The sequence below is a fragment of the Lissotriton helveticus genome, chromosome 9 (genome assembly GCF_964261635.1).
Source record: "Lissotriton helveticus chromosome 9, aLisHel1.1, whole genome shotgun sequence".
NCBI classification, from domain to species: Eukaryota; Metazoa; Chordata; class Amphibia; order Caudata; family Salamandridae; genus Lissotriton; species Lissotriton helveticus.
The window spans coordinates 714427944-714442472 of NC_136070.1; positions in this window are offsets into that span (position 1 = coordinate 714427944).

Genomic DNA, 14529 nt, shown 5'->3' on the forward strand with positions numbered 1-14529 from the left:
CTCACTCTCCTGGGTCAAAACTCCTTCCGGGTTTTGTTGATCAAAAGGAAGCGGGAAAGGTATCTTCTTTAGATGGGAAAAGTGGATCCAATATTTCCGACCGTTCACCTTCACCGCTGTCCGAGTAGCCAGTAGAATTTGGACTGGTTCGGTCCACCTAGGCTCCAAGCTAGATTTCCGTTGATAATTCCTCACTATCATCCATTGGCCGGGTTCCAAATGATGTCCGGGACCCTCTGGCAGGGGCTGCAGTGTATCTGACACCTGCTGATGGATAGAACGAAGGTCTTTAGTCAAAGCAGACAGGTAATCTGTCATCATTGGATAATCAATCTCTCGAAAAATTTCTTGGTCGTGGAACACCCCAAACATTAGCTGGCCGCCCAAAAATAACCTCATATGGCGACAATCCTGATCGGGAATGGGGGGGTGATACGTAAAGACATTAAAGCTAAAAGCAAAGCGTAGGGCCATTTCAACCCGGTGCTTTCCTGTATTTTGACCATTTTCAGTTTCAGGATTCCATTATATTTTTCAACCAACCCTGCGGACTGGGCTTGCCGAGCAGCATGAAATTTCTGTTTTATATGCAGCCCATTACAAATATGCCTGATAAGATCTGCATTAAAGTGCCCCCCCTTATCTGACCAAATCACTCTAGGCATTCCGTATCTAGGGAAAAAACTCCATGATCAAGGCTTTGGCGGTCGCTAGAGCAGTATTTTCCTTGGTGGATTAAGCTTCTACCCATTTACTGAAAGCACAGACCACCACCAAAACGTATTTCAAATTATTCACTCTTTCTAACTGAATATAATCCATCTGGAGTACTTCAAAAGGTGAAGACGGGAGTGCAAAGTTTCCACTAAGAACAGGTTCCCGTCCCCCTGGGTTACGTCGTAAGCAAACAATGCAATGCTGAACTAGATGAGCTGCGGTTTTGGAAATATTAGGATTATTCAAGACTGGGTCTAACAAGGCACAAATGCCCTTTGCTCCAACATGCGCTGTTCCATGAGCCATGGTCACTACAGCATTGACAAATGCATTGGGAAGCATCCACCTTTGTTTCTCACTTAAGTCAATCCAGCAGCCATTTTCATCCAACCTCCCCACCTCATTCTCCCAACGGAACAGTTCAGCAGGGGTAGCTTTTTCCTGTATTACTCTGACACTTTCCATGGTGTTATCAAACATATCAGTCTCCTCGACCCATCTGGCCGAACTCTCACACATGGGAGACATCTTAGATCTGGCAGTTTCCTTCACTATTTGATCAGCAAAAGCATTCCATTCTCCCACAGTATCCACTATTGCCTTGTGTGCACTACACTTCACTATTGCTACCTTCTGGGGCAGTGTTAAAGCAGTTAACAACCTTAAGATCGAAGGGCCATGTTGTATTCGTTGGCCATGTGAAGTGAGGAATCCCCTTTCTGCCCACAATTTTCCAAAACTATGAGCCACGCCGAAGGCGTACTGGCTATCAGTGTAAATGTTTACCCTCAATCCCTCACTTAACTCACAGGCTCGCAACAATGCTATTAACTCAGCTACTTGCGCTGAATAATAGGGAACTCAAGAAGTCTCAACTACAGTGCGGAGAGTGGTAATTGCGTATGTAGCTGTCGCTGTGCCATCTGGTAACTTGAAACAAGAGCCATCCACATACAACTCCCCTTGAGGGTCAGATAGGGGCGTGTCTGTGAGGTCCACCCATCCCTTCGTCTCTTCCTCAGTCCGAGACATACAATCATGTATGTCATTGTTTGGCTCGTCCGAAAGGAGGGGTAGTAACGTGGCTGGGTTCAGAGTGGCACACCTTTTGATAGTGATACGGGGAGCGAATAAAGTCAATTCATATCCAGTGAGACGTGCACTCGTAAGGTGCTGAGTCTTGGTTTTGTTCAGGAGCGTATCCACAGCGTGCGGTACCATCACTGTGAGGTCATAATTCAAAACGAGTCCTTCCGACTGTCGGAAGGCCACCGCCACCGCAGCGGTAGCCCTCAAACAGCTAGGTAGGGCTCTGGCGACATAATCCAATACTGCCGAAAAATAAGCACAAGGTCTTTGCTTACCACCAAATCCTTGTGTTATCACAGAAAGCGAACAACCGTCCACCACGTGTACATAAAGCACAAAAGGCTTTCAGGAGTCAGGAGTTCCTAGGACAGGTGCAGAGCAAAGAGCAGTTTTTAAAGAATCAAAAGCCTTCTGACATTCATTAGTCCTAGGTAAAGGTTCATGCACATCCTTAGTGGCTAGGTACAACAGAGGTTTAGTAAGAAGAGAAAAATTAGGAATCCACTGGCGACAGTAAGAGGTTATGCCAAGAAATGCATGAACATCACGTTGAGTACAAAAAACAGGCATGTTAAAAATAGTAGACACACGTTCAGGAGTTAGTTTCCTCCCCTCTTTCGACAGTAGATGACCAAGATAGGTCACCTCTTGTCAACAATATTGAAACTTAGAAAGAGACACTTTGTTACCTTTGGCTGCTAAATGGGACAATAATTTAACCGTGGCTTCCTTACAACCTTCCTCAGGGTCTGAGGCCACTAGGAAATCGTCCACGTACTAAAGGAGGACGTTTCCTGGGGGCAAAGTTAATTCGTCTAAAATTACTTTCAGGGCTTGACTATAAATACTAGGACTCTCCGTATAGCCTTGTGGAGTGCAACAAAATCTAAAGCTGCGCCCAGATAACGAGAATCCGAAAATATGATGGCTATCAGGGTGTATTGGAATGCTAAAGAAAGCAGTCTTCAGGTCTATAACAGAGAAAAACTTAGCTGTTGGGGGAATCATGGTGAGAATCGTAGTGATATCTCAAACCACTGGATATTGAGGTACTACTACTTTGTTGATATCGCGTAAGGTCAATTACAAAATGATAAGTATCAGCATAATCAGGGCCACTCCCTGTATAGGCATTTTTTCAAAATTGGTAATATAGGGCTATTACGGGTATTTGAAAATGTTTCTTCCACTACACCTTTGTCAATTAAATCCTGTATGATTTCCAACAATGCTTTCTCACCAGCCAGTGAGCTCTTATACTGCTGAATACGTGGCAAACGAGCATTTGGTTTTCAGGTGATAGAGACCGGCGGAATATTTAAAAGGCCAACGTCCGTATCACCAGTCGCCCACAATGTAGATGGAATGGCTGCAAACTCAGGAGGGAGGGGTTCATTTTTCGCAAAACACTGCCGTGTATGCTGAACAGGTGATTGAATAGTCAAATACACTCCATAAGGAGAACAATAAATCTTTGCATGCAATTTCTTCTGTAGGTCAAATCCAAATATATTTTCCCCACAATGTGACGTCAACAGAAATGGGGAATCCACCGTAACTGAACCTATGGTAAGTGGGAGAGGTTTATAAATGGAGCTCACTACCGGGATTCCAGAAAACCCGACTGAGACATTCTTTTGGCCGGACAGAGGAGCCCCTGGGACCAGTGAACGAGCAATCAAACTATTCATTGCCCCGTGTCTACTAGAAAATCCTCGACAGTACCCATTAATTGTACCTTACCATAAGGTCCTCTCTGATCGACGAGTACTGACACTTGGCCCCTACTCTGTCCGTGGCTGTCCTCTGCGTAGCTATACCTATCTGTCCTGTCAGTTCCACAATTGTCATTATAGTACTGCCTCCCTCTCGAATTATCAAAACAATTTCCCCCTGCCTCACCTCGAATCACCTCTTCTCTTCTCATATCACTCCAATCGACTCCTCCTCGTCCCCTTCCTCTGCCTCTTACTGCTCCATTTTGTGCAAGGAGCTAAGGACACTGAGCTCGCCAATGCCCTTCCTGTTTACAGTAAGCACATTGGTTTGCTCCCAAAGTAACAGCTGGACCTCCTCCCCGTCCTGCTCCCGCCCCTCTCGGTACAAACCCTCTTCCCACTCTGTCTCTGCCCCGTCCTCTAGCTACTTGCTGTAATAGTACTCGAGTCTTAAGATCCTTCATCTTCTTGTCAGACTTATCTTTGCTCTTGTTTTCCCTATGCTCATAATATTGGGCCATACTCAAAATAACAGAAGGAGTGGAGGTGGTCTAAGTACTTTCTGCTGCCTGAAGCCGGGCAGATATTTTGGGCAACAGATTAGTCACAAAGCGATTAACGAATAATCTTATCCCACCATCCACCGACAAATCTTGCCCACTAAAATTAATGAACACTCCCTCAAATCGAGTAAAGAAATCAGACACACTCTCATCCTTCTTCTGTTTGCAAGCAGTTAATTTAACCCAATCCACCTTCCGGGGTGGGATTAAAGAATGCATATATGTGATAATCAGACCTGGCAACGCTAGAATTTCTGGTCTCGGTTTATCTCCGGGTTTCCGATCCTTGTCCCAATCTTTAATTTGGTCCCAAGTTCCTCCTAACTCATTAACGTGGGGATGATCATGCACCTGTCGCCATACATCGACGGGGACCAGTAAACCAAAAATAATTCTATATCGGCTAAGGTCATCACGGCCGATGAAGCGGCCTCAGTAAGTTCTTTATAATAAGCAGTGGGATTCTTTCGAGGGTCAGGTAGCTGTGATTTTAAAGAAAGAACCTCACTCCTTTTCCAAGGGGTGTAAACCCATTGCTCTTGGAACCGGGCTTCAACGTAGGCTTGAATGACTTGATTCCCACCGTCCCTGACCTCGGGTAATTCGGTTGGTAAATGGGATGGGACATTGGGAGTCCCAATTTGGGCATTTGGTGAACAACCGTTCTCGGTACTTCATTATAGTCATGAGATTCCCATATACATCATCTAAACCTAATTCAAATGTATGTACCCGGTCCACAATGTCATATAGGACCTGCAGGGCTCTCCCATCCGCGAAACACTGTTCCCATAGGGAGATTAAACAATTGGCCATGATTTCTAAAGCATATTGCTGCATAACTGGTTCGTAATCCTTCATGGTCCCCCATATATCTGGAACCGTATAGATGGCATTCCTTACCCATTGGGATGCTTGATCTAATACCATCTGCTTTTCCCAGTAACCCACCGTAGTGTGGGTATACAACCTTCGGGCAACAAGGGTTCCGGAGGCATGGGAGGGGGTTGAATCGATCATGGCAGGCGTTGAAGTGGCCGACAAAGATGGCCAAGCCGAGGCCGGCGAGACTAATGTTACCGAAGACATAGTGGGGGTGACAGGGTGCCAGTCAATAATGTAGCTGTGACTGGTACTGGGGAAGCAGGAGCAAAAGTTGGCCCCGTAGGGGGGCTGTAGTTACGCCGGGGCCGTAGCTTGTAGGGCGGACGAGGCAGGGGCCATTGCGAGCGGTATCGGGGGATATACTCATTGCGGGGCATAAGGAAGCGGAGGGCGTACATCTAATAGGTCCTCTATTTCATCTTCCGGTTCGGTTTGAGTTGTGTAACTTTTATCTACCTGTAACCTAAACTGTCTGTCCATACATTCAATGTTTTTCCCAGTTTGCTCTCTGTCGTATGCTACAGCCTTCTGAGTTATGGTCTGACCATTTTTTATTTTGAGCAACTTTTCTTCCCTTATACGACAGTGTTTCGCCTCTTTCTGCTATAGCTTTAAAGAATCGAACATTGCCTGCCGGCTTCTTTTGGCGAACAATCAATCCTGTAAATACTGTCTTTTTCTCATCGAATGACCCAGTTAAGGGCCACTGCAACTCCACGTTATCTTTTGTATATTTATGCCATAAATTATTAAACAGTATAGGCGAAAGGCCATGTTTTACATACATATCAAAATTTGGGCTGCCCTCGGGCGGGGCAGGCTGGCTTTCATCCAATCCTCCGCTCTTACGGCAGCAACAGCACCTGAAACACAGTTTACTAAAACACGACATTTTGGGTATCAACAAAACACCCGCTCACAAATAGTACAAAAATTCAAACATGGCCATGTTCACGCATGCTCAATCTTTCCTCAAACAGAGTCATAGGCACAGAACAGATAAACAAAAGTACAATATTTTACATTGACATGTCTTTTTCCAGAACCAGGAACCAAAGAACGGAGCCCGTCGACTCTCGCTCATGGAGAACTCACAGATTTTAGGACACCAGACCAACAGATACCAAAAACAGGCAGTCCGAAGACTACCAAGAGGCCATCAGACAGGAGTTAACCACAGACCGGCCTACAGACCATCCTGCGATCTTCCTGGTTCACCTTCAGGACTATTCTGACTGAGCCCGCTACCTTAGCACCGCTTCAGATGTGTCCAAAAGGCTGCGGTCCGTGATTGAGCCGTTATGCTGGCGGAGCTCTGGGACACACATAGATCGTCGTTACTCGATGAATACAAAATAAAAATCTACCAGAGTTATCGCGTATAAAGAAAGAGGACTAAATAAGTATAGGATCCATGCAGACCAACATAAAATACAGCATACAGAAATAAAGAAGGATGTTGGGAGTTACGTTATGAAGGTGATCAGTAATAATCAGCAAGTGCATTCTGTCCAAATCTTTTCATGACGACCTATGAAAGAAGTTGATCACCTCTCTGATTGATTGCTTCACTGAGATTGTGAAGGATGGTGAATGATATTTTACCCTAGGTTACCAAATTCAAACCCGTGGCAGATAGTCAAGGTGTGAAGGAGGCTTGTATTGGCAAGCTGATTTAGGACATTTTAACAAAGAGACACTAATTCCAGGTTGCGAGACACACTGTTGAAATTGCCCCCGGCTGGTCCTGATGAAGGTGGTCTTCATTGCAGTTCTTCCACCGAAACGCGTCGGCCATTCCTGTATTTAGATCCAACCTTTGGTTGTATAGTGGGCAACTGATGCAAAACAACAGGATGTCTTTTGGTTGCAGTGGAGTTATGTGTGATTAGGGTGTGTGAGTGAGTGGATGTGTCTGTGATTCTCGACCTGGTGTATAATAACTGTCTCGTTTTTTAAGAGATGTGCATAATCTTTTCTCATGCAATGAAATTATAAAATATATTTTTGCATATGTACCTAAAGAATAATGTTATGAAATACAGTGAATAAGTATCTGTTTTCAAAAAAAGAGAAAAAAATGATCTAATGAATGACAAAAAGACTTTTAAAAATAAAAAAGAAGAAAATAAACAGAAAATGATGGGTATGTGGTTTATGTATGCCTTTCACATTAGAGGTTGTTCCCAGTAGTAAAGTAGTTTAGATCAAGAGGGAGTTCTTTTGTTGCCTTTAGTTGTCCAAAAGGCTACCCAGATGCAACTACGGGCCTTTCCGAGAACAGTCCGACCGGGTGCACACCACACGTGCCAAACCGAGGCGTCAGATTGAAACCTCTATTATTCACCAAACAAGTCCATGGAGCATCTGCCCGTGCAGCCTCAATGCCGCCCCATCAGACCTCCAAAGTTCTCCGTGGTACACCGACCACCAAAACCAAATACAGTTAAAAAAAATTTAAAATGTAAATGTCGGAATTTGTAAAGCGCACAGCTACCTCCACCGGAGGTGTCCCGCCGCTGTCCGTATACCGCTTAGGAACCCTTCCTGGCTTTCCTGGGAAATGTCCACTCCTGGGCACCCCCCAGGTGCAGCCAGGCATCCCAGCGCTTTTGGGGCCGTTGTGGACACTAAGCAAGCTATTGCCCAGAGTTGCAGCGTGGGACCCATGATCAGAACAGGCACTGAGGCGAGAATATCCAGTCAGGGGAATTAATGAGTCGGAGACCCGCCGGGGCGGGAATCGAACCCTGGTCCCTGGCCACAGCTCTGCATCAAAGCCTGCCTGCTCTAACCATTGAGCCACACTTCTCCACTGTTGCCAAGACGCCGCTCAAACAGCGTAATCCAAAACACCAAATCAATACACTCACCTGGTGCACTCAGGTACAATTGCGTGTTCTCCACTGCCCACTCCTGACGACCAACACGGTCAGCTCCTGGGTTACGCCGGTAGGACTCCGGCGAGGGATCACTAGCAGCTGGGGCTCTCTGATCGCGAGAGCGGAGTTCAGCCAGAATCGTTAGTCAGTCCACCCCTTCGACCAGAGTTCCCCTTCATTTGTCCTTTCTCACCTCGTGTTACGGGAGGACGTCCCCAAACGCGGAGTCCCACCAGAGATCTGCCAACTGTCGTAGTACAAAAAGAATCTATGGAGCTATACCTACCAATAGGCCCCAAACATTAGCTTACCAAATAATCAGTCAGTTGGCAGTGAAGAAAAGTCAATCATTTATTAAACCAATAATACTCTATGGAGGAGCCTCTCCGACGTCACCCAGCCAGTGCGCAGAGAAGACTGCCAAATCACACTCAATACATGGCATATACTTTCATTGCGTAACCTGAGATCACCGTACATGGAAAAATACTGATTGGCACAGTAGCTTAAAGGAAAGACCATATATGGCACACAAAGCTCGTTTAGAAGTCTTCTTCTGCTATTATTGGGGAGGGTCAGGAGGGGTGACTCCCTTTCGTCTCGGTGCCTGTGAGAACGGCCCCTCCAGGAATGTGCTTATCACCTCTGAAGCCAGATACGACCTTGGGTCTTAGAAGAAGAAAGAATAGTATGAATTCAGCTGCCTTGTGTAACTCAACTCACTGGGGCCTACTCGACTGCTGGAGGACAGCACGTGGCCGCTGCCCGAGTCTAATACATGTACAACAAAATGGCGTCTGTTTGGTTCTCAGTTCGGGTACAGAGGAATACAATGCAAGAGCGGGAAAGGAATTCCTGTATTGATATAACTAATTATTCTAAACTATGATAAACATAGATAATATATATATATAGGTACATCATGCTAACAAAATATTACGATAAGTGCAGAAAATCGATTCTATCCCTCAGGTTGTGTGTGTACGGCAGCAGTACTGTGCCCATGTTTTTAAAAAGCAAAAGGGGGGAGGGATTTGCCATTTCCAATGCAAAGGATTCTGGGACTTGTGGTGCTACATACAGAGGGTGACACATGAGTCTCTGACTGACTATATATTTATATACACTTTGGACAAGCTCCTTAGTAACAATGACAGTGCAAAACAGACAATATTTGATGCACTTTTTCTTTTCATCCTATTTACCTGGTACCACGTAGCGGACGTCACTGACAGGCAGCCCATGGACCAAGTGGGGGTGTATTGTGGTAAGGATATCCTCCTCCAGTGGGGTGAGACAGATGCGGGGTCCAGGGTATGTAGCAGGGAGGATCCTGTTTAATTCGATTCTGGAGTACTTCTCATTCACCCTCTGCCTTTCATCCTGCTATTTCTTCTTGATGTCCAGGACTGTGCGCCTCTCCTCCCCCAATGCTGTGACAGCAGTGGCTAATTGCTGCCATAGGGCTGCCTTCTGGTTGCCACTGATGCAGTAGGGTGGCAGTCCATATAGGCGTTTGTCGTGCCTCACTATATGCTCCACAAGCATGGTGGTCTCCTCTGCAGTAAAGTTCTTCTTTCTCCTCATTGGTTCCATTTTTCTCTGGCAGTGTCAGTGTTGTGAACATAAACTCTCTGTGGCCAAACCTGCACCTTGAATGTGTGCTGCTTTTATGTATTTTGTGGTGCTGGTCAATTAGTGTTAATTGGCTTCAGCTGGAGCGTGGAGGGGATGGTAGGCACTTGCAACATTCATCATGACAAAATGGAGCTATTGGCTGTGATTGGCTGCAGTGTGTCAGCTGATCCATGGTGCGGAATGGTAGGCACTTGGACAGGTGTTTACCCTTGGCTAAAATGATCAACGGCCACAGTTCGTATCTTCCGACCCAGAATCGGAAATTCCGACCCAGTGCCAGAAGTTCCGTCCCGGAAGCTGAAATTCAGGCCTGGGTGCAGACGTAAAGTTAGTAGTCATAAGTTCATTCTGTGAATACCAAAAGTAGTAAGTTCATTCTGTGAATGTCAAAAGTAGTAAGTTCATTCTGTGAATGCCAAAAGTAGTAAGTGCATTCTGTGAATATCAAAATGGTAGTAAGTTTAGGATTTTGTCTTAAGTTCATTCTGTGATGCGGGCCCTATAACTCCCACGCCAGTGACCACCTTTAACACCACACCAGTGTTAAGATATGCCTTCTCATTATAAACAGAAAGGGACGAAGCCTACTGTTGCCTTGACGGTCCCAAACCTACTACCCCTTTGGGTCATCGCAAGCGACGGTCCCGGTTTTGAGGGGTTCACATCAACAATCAACGCCTTCCCAAGATGGCGCCCATATTCTAGTGGGCTTAGACCACTCCCAACATGGCCCCCAAATGTTCCACCGAGAACTGTGGTGCTTCACACTTCAGCTCCCACGCCTCGACACTGACGTCCCCATCATGCCTCTTTCCAGTTAGGTTAACTGCGGCATGAATCGTGCTTGCAGTCACCTTCCGAATCCGGCAACACTGGAAAGGTCCTCCACCGAGTGGGCAAGGGTTTTTGTAAGTATGGACTTCACCTTTCCTCAAGTGAAGACTGAGGTAAGACTCACCAACGTTTTTTAAGGGGCATACTAGCGGACATCACGCCACCTTCGGTAAATAACCATTGCAGTTTATGAGGTTTTGCATTGCCGTCTGCTATCACTGAGTTCAAACTGGGCTTAAAGCTGGGGGTGGCACCGCAGCGATTCTGGACCGGATGGCACGTTATTTCCAGTGCAGATTGCACCCCGTCGCTTGCTCTCCCCCTACATTGACACCTTGATCAGGACGGCAACTAACTTATACTCCATAGAAGTGGGGTGATTTACTGCGTATGTAACTACTCAAACGCTGGGTCCTCCAGAGTCCGACCATGAGATTGCAATCAACATTGTAAATGCAACCATTTTTTACTCCCGCATTGTCCATTCAGGAAACCACGCGTTGAATTGACGTGCTCATTCATTGCCGCTGACCGATGAGGCCAGTCACAAAATATACTTAGGTGAGTAGCAACACCATGCGCTCTAGGTGAGCACCACCCACTACTCCATGCTGCTGTGTTGTTTAGGCACCTGTTAGGATTGTTTGAATTCTGCTGGCATTATAGTTTATTAACATTAAGCCACATACATGATTAGCCACCTTCCCTGGAGTCAGTATGACTGTACATGGCTACATTTTTTAACCCAAAAAGTTTTAAAACATGCTCAAATGCATTTGTCAATGACGACACCTGCATTTGACCCATACATTGACAGGTGACTATGTGTTTCTACATTTTGTCTTGAATCTTAGATTGATTACAGCACTACGGACACTCCCCGCCGATGGTGGGCAAGAACTGGTAATACCAAGGTCATTGCTCCATATAACCAACTATCAGTGTAGATTTCATTTAACTTTATAATTTTTTTTGGTCCTGAAGAATTGCCGCTTGATTCCATTTTCTGGGACTATTGGACAAGAAAAATGTTGGCCACATAAGAGCAACTACTTACAACATTATTGTAGTTAGTCGCCATCACCTTTTTAATCAGGGTAGGAGGCAGCATTATTAAAGTAGTGGCCCTGACCACCGTCCCCTGTTTTAATTCACCTATTTCTTATCATGCACTACACTGCTACACTTTAGAGCCCCTCACACGCACTCACCAAATGGCAAGGATATAAGATCTCCGCCAAAGAGCCCCCACTGAGGGTGCCCGTTGGGTATTGCACCGCCGACCCGACAAGGAGCATGCCCAATGATGAAGCATGACACCAAGCGGGCTGGGTGTGTGAGGGCACTCTATCCGAAAGGAGGAATTCCCCATCTCCTCTTTGGACAAATCACTCTGTAGATTTTCACCTTCTAGTCACTGCATCAACCCTGTAGGAACTGCATACCATTTCCTTTTGTTCTCAGTATTTGGGCCCTTATGCTGGACCTGTGTTAAAAATAGCTCTCCCCCGTCTCTACTTGTTCTTAAATTTCGCTAGAAGCTGAAGATCTGCCTTTCAAATAACCCTCTGCCCTAGGTTACGCTAGGCAGACACCTTCTCAGCTCCATGATAGCCATATAAAAATGCAGGTAACATAATATGACATAACATATTCTGGAGCATGAACATGAATGTTGTCTAGGAAAAGCATGAGTGGAGGGTTTAAGATGCCATGATTGTAGAGGCTTCTGACTCTTAGACTGGGGGTTATCAGCAACAAGATGGCTGAAGTGCATGGTATTTTATGTGTGGGGTACTTACACACGCGTTCAACTATATGTTGTGTAGGTGCTAAACACTCACTTTGAACCCTGCTTTATTTACTACCGCCAGCCTACCCTGATCTGTTGAATGCAGCAAAGGTGATGCACTAAAGAGAAGTGCAACCTTTCTGCACCTCTTCGTACAATGCACTGGTCCAACTCTCCCTCCCAAGGTTCTACTCCACTCGTCCCTCTCTTGTACCATATCCTACCTCTCTCTCTCTCGATCTCTCACATACTCTTCCTGCCTCTATCATTTGGTACACTTCAGGACTTCAAGCACAGTTTCTTTCCTGTGCCTCTTCAAGTTTTCCTTCCCTAAAACCCACCCTCTCCACCTCTTCTTGGGGTGTCTGCTGTGTACACAGTCACTTACTCTTTATGCGCCTATAGCCTGCCCTCCCCTTCTTGATTAGCACACTCTTTCTGCTCTTCTATTTGAGGTTCATTCACCACTTCATCTGCCATTTATATTTCTCTTTATCTCTGGTTCCTGCTTTTTTCTCAGTTTGTTTACCTTTCTCTCCTCACTCTGCTTCCTATATATTTGTATTCTTTCTCTTTCAGCCACCTGAGCATCAACACAATCTCCTAATCAGTGCACCACCACCACCGCAGCACCACCTCAGCACCAGCACCACTTCAGCACCAGTGGAGCACCACCTGAAAATCAACACACAACCGCATCAGCACAGCACTATCTCCTCATCAGTGCACCACCACCAGTGCAACACCATTTCAGTATCACCACAGCACCAACTCAGCATCAGTCAGCACCACCTGAGCACCAGCTCTTCACCACCTGAGCACCAGTACAGCACCACAATAGCATCCCTCAGTGCAGCCTCAGTATCACTCAGCACCACCTCAGCACCAGGGCAGCATCTCTTTACCATTACTCAATACCACCACAGCACCATCTCATCACAGCCCCACCTCCGCATCAGTGCACCATGACCAGCGCAACACCAACTCAGCACCAGTTCAGCATTAGCGCAGCAGCACCTGAGCACCAGCACAGCACCATCTGTGTACCACCAAAGAATCACTTGGCTCCACCTCAGCATCACTCAGCACCTCCTCAGGATCACTCAGTGCCACCTGAGCACCATCTCCATATAAACACACCACCACTTTAGGATCATTTGGCACCAGCACAGCACCACCTAATCAAAAGTGCACCACCTCTTCGTCAGTGCACCACCACCACCTCAACATCAGCACAGCACCATATTTGCATCAGTGCACCACCACCAGTGCAACACCACCTCAGCATCAGCTCCTCACCAAAGCACCAACTCAGCGTAACTCAGCACCACAGGAGGCCCAGCACAGCACCACCTCAGCAACACCACAGCACCATATCAGAATCAGCACAGCCCTACCGCAGCACCAATTTAGCAGCAATGCAGTACCACTTCAGCATCAGTGCAGCACCACCTCAACACTTATTTCAAACAACATTGGTCCCATGCATACAACGGAATAGAAAGCAAATAAAAATATAGACAGAGTCAATCTATATTAAGAGAGACATGTCCAGCCGGACAGTGGTCTTTCAAAGTTTTACTCAATTGTAATGTAGTTGATATCACACAGGGTACCTTCCACAAGTCAGCCAGTGTGGAACACAAGCCTGTGCCCAGCACTAACAGAAAGGGTACAAAGCAAAGAAGGGCTTTATAAGGCAAAACATGTTGCTCTGTCATAAATGCAATTGTACAGAGTATTACAACCAAGCACCTCAGAACACATAGTAATCACGTTTAAGCTGTTTGGTGCTTTAAAAGGTCGACGGAGTTTCGGACTCTTATTAAATCATAGGGTCCATCATCAGGACATTTGCAGTGAAAGCCTTAACAGGGTTATAGCCTCTAAATGCCAAGGTTGCATCAATGGCTGGCAGTAGGAATTAACGCTCGCCCAGAATCGGGCAGCGGACGCCGCAATACTCGATGGTATCCGTCGGCAGCCAGGGGAACCGGGTCAGTCGGTTGAGAATCACTCTCCCCGACAGCACCTACTGATAACCACCTGAGCACCAGCATCATGTAGCACTACCTCAGCACCACCTCAGTATCACTCAGCATCACCTCAGTATCACCTCAGTATCACTTAGCATCATCAGAACAGCACAACCTCAGCATCAGCACCAATTCACTTCCTCATTGGTGCACCACCACTAGTGCATCACCACCTCAGCACCAGCGCAGCACTATTTCAACATCAGCACAGCACCATCTCAGCATAAGCACAGTACCACATTTGCATCCGTGCACCACCACCAGCACAGCCCTACCTCAGCAACAATGCAGCACCACTTCAGCATCAACGCAGCACCACCTCTACGTCAGCGTATGATCTAAGCACAGCACCAACTCAGCATCACTCAGCACCTC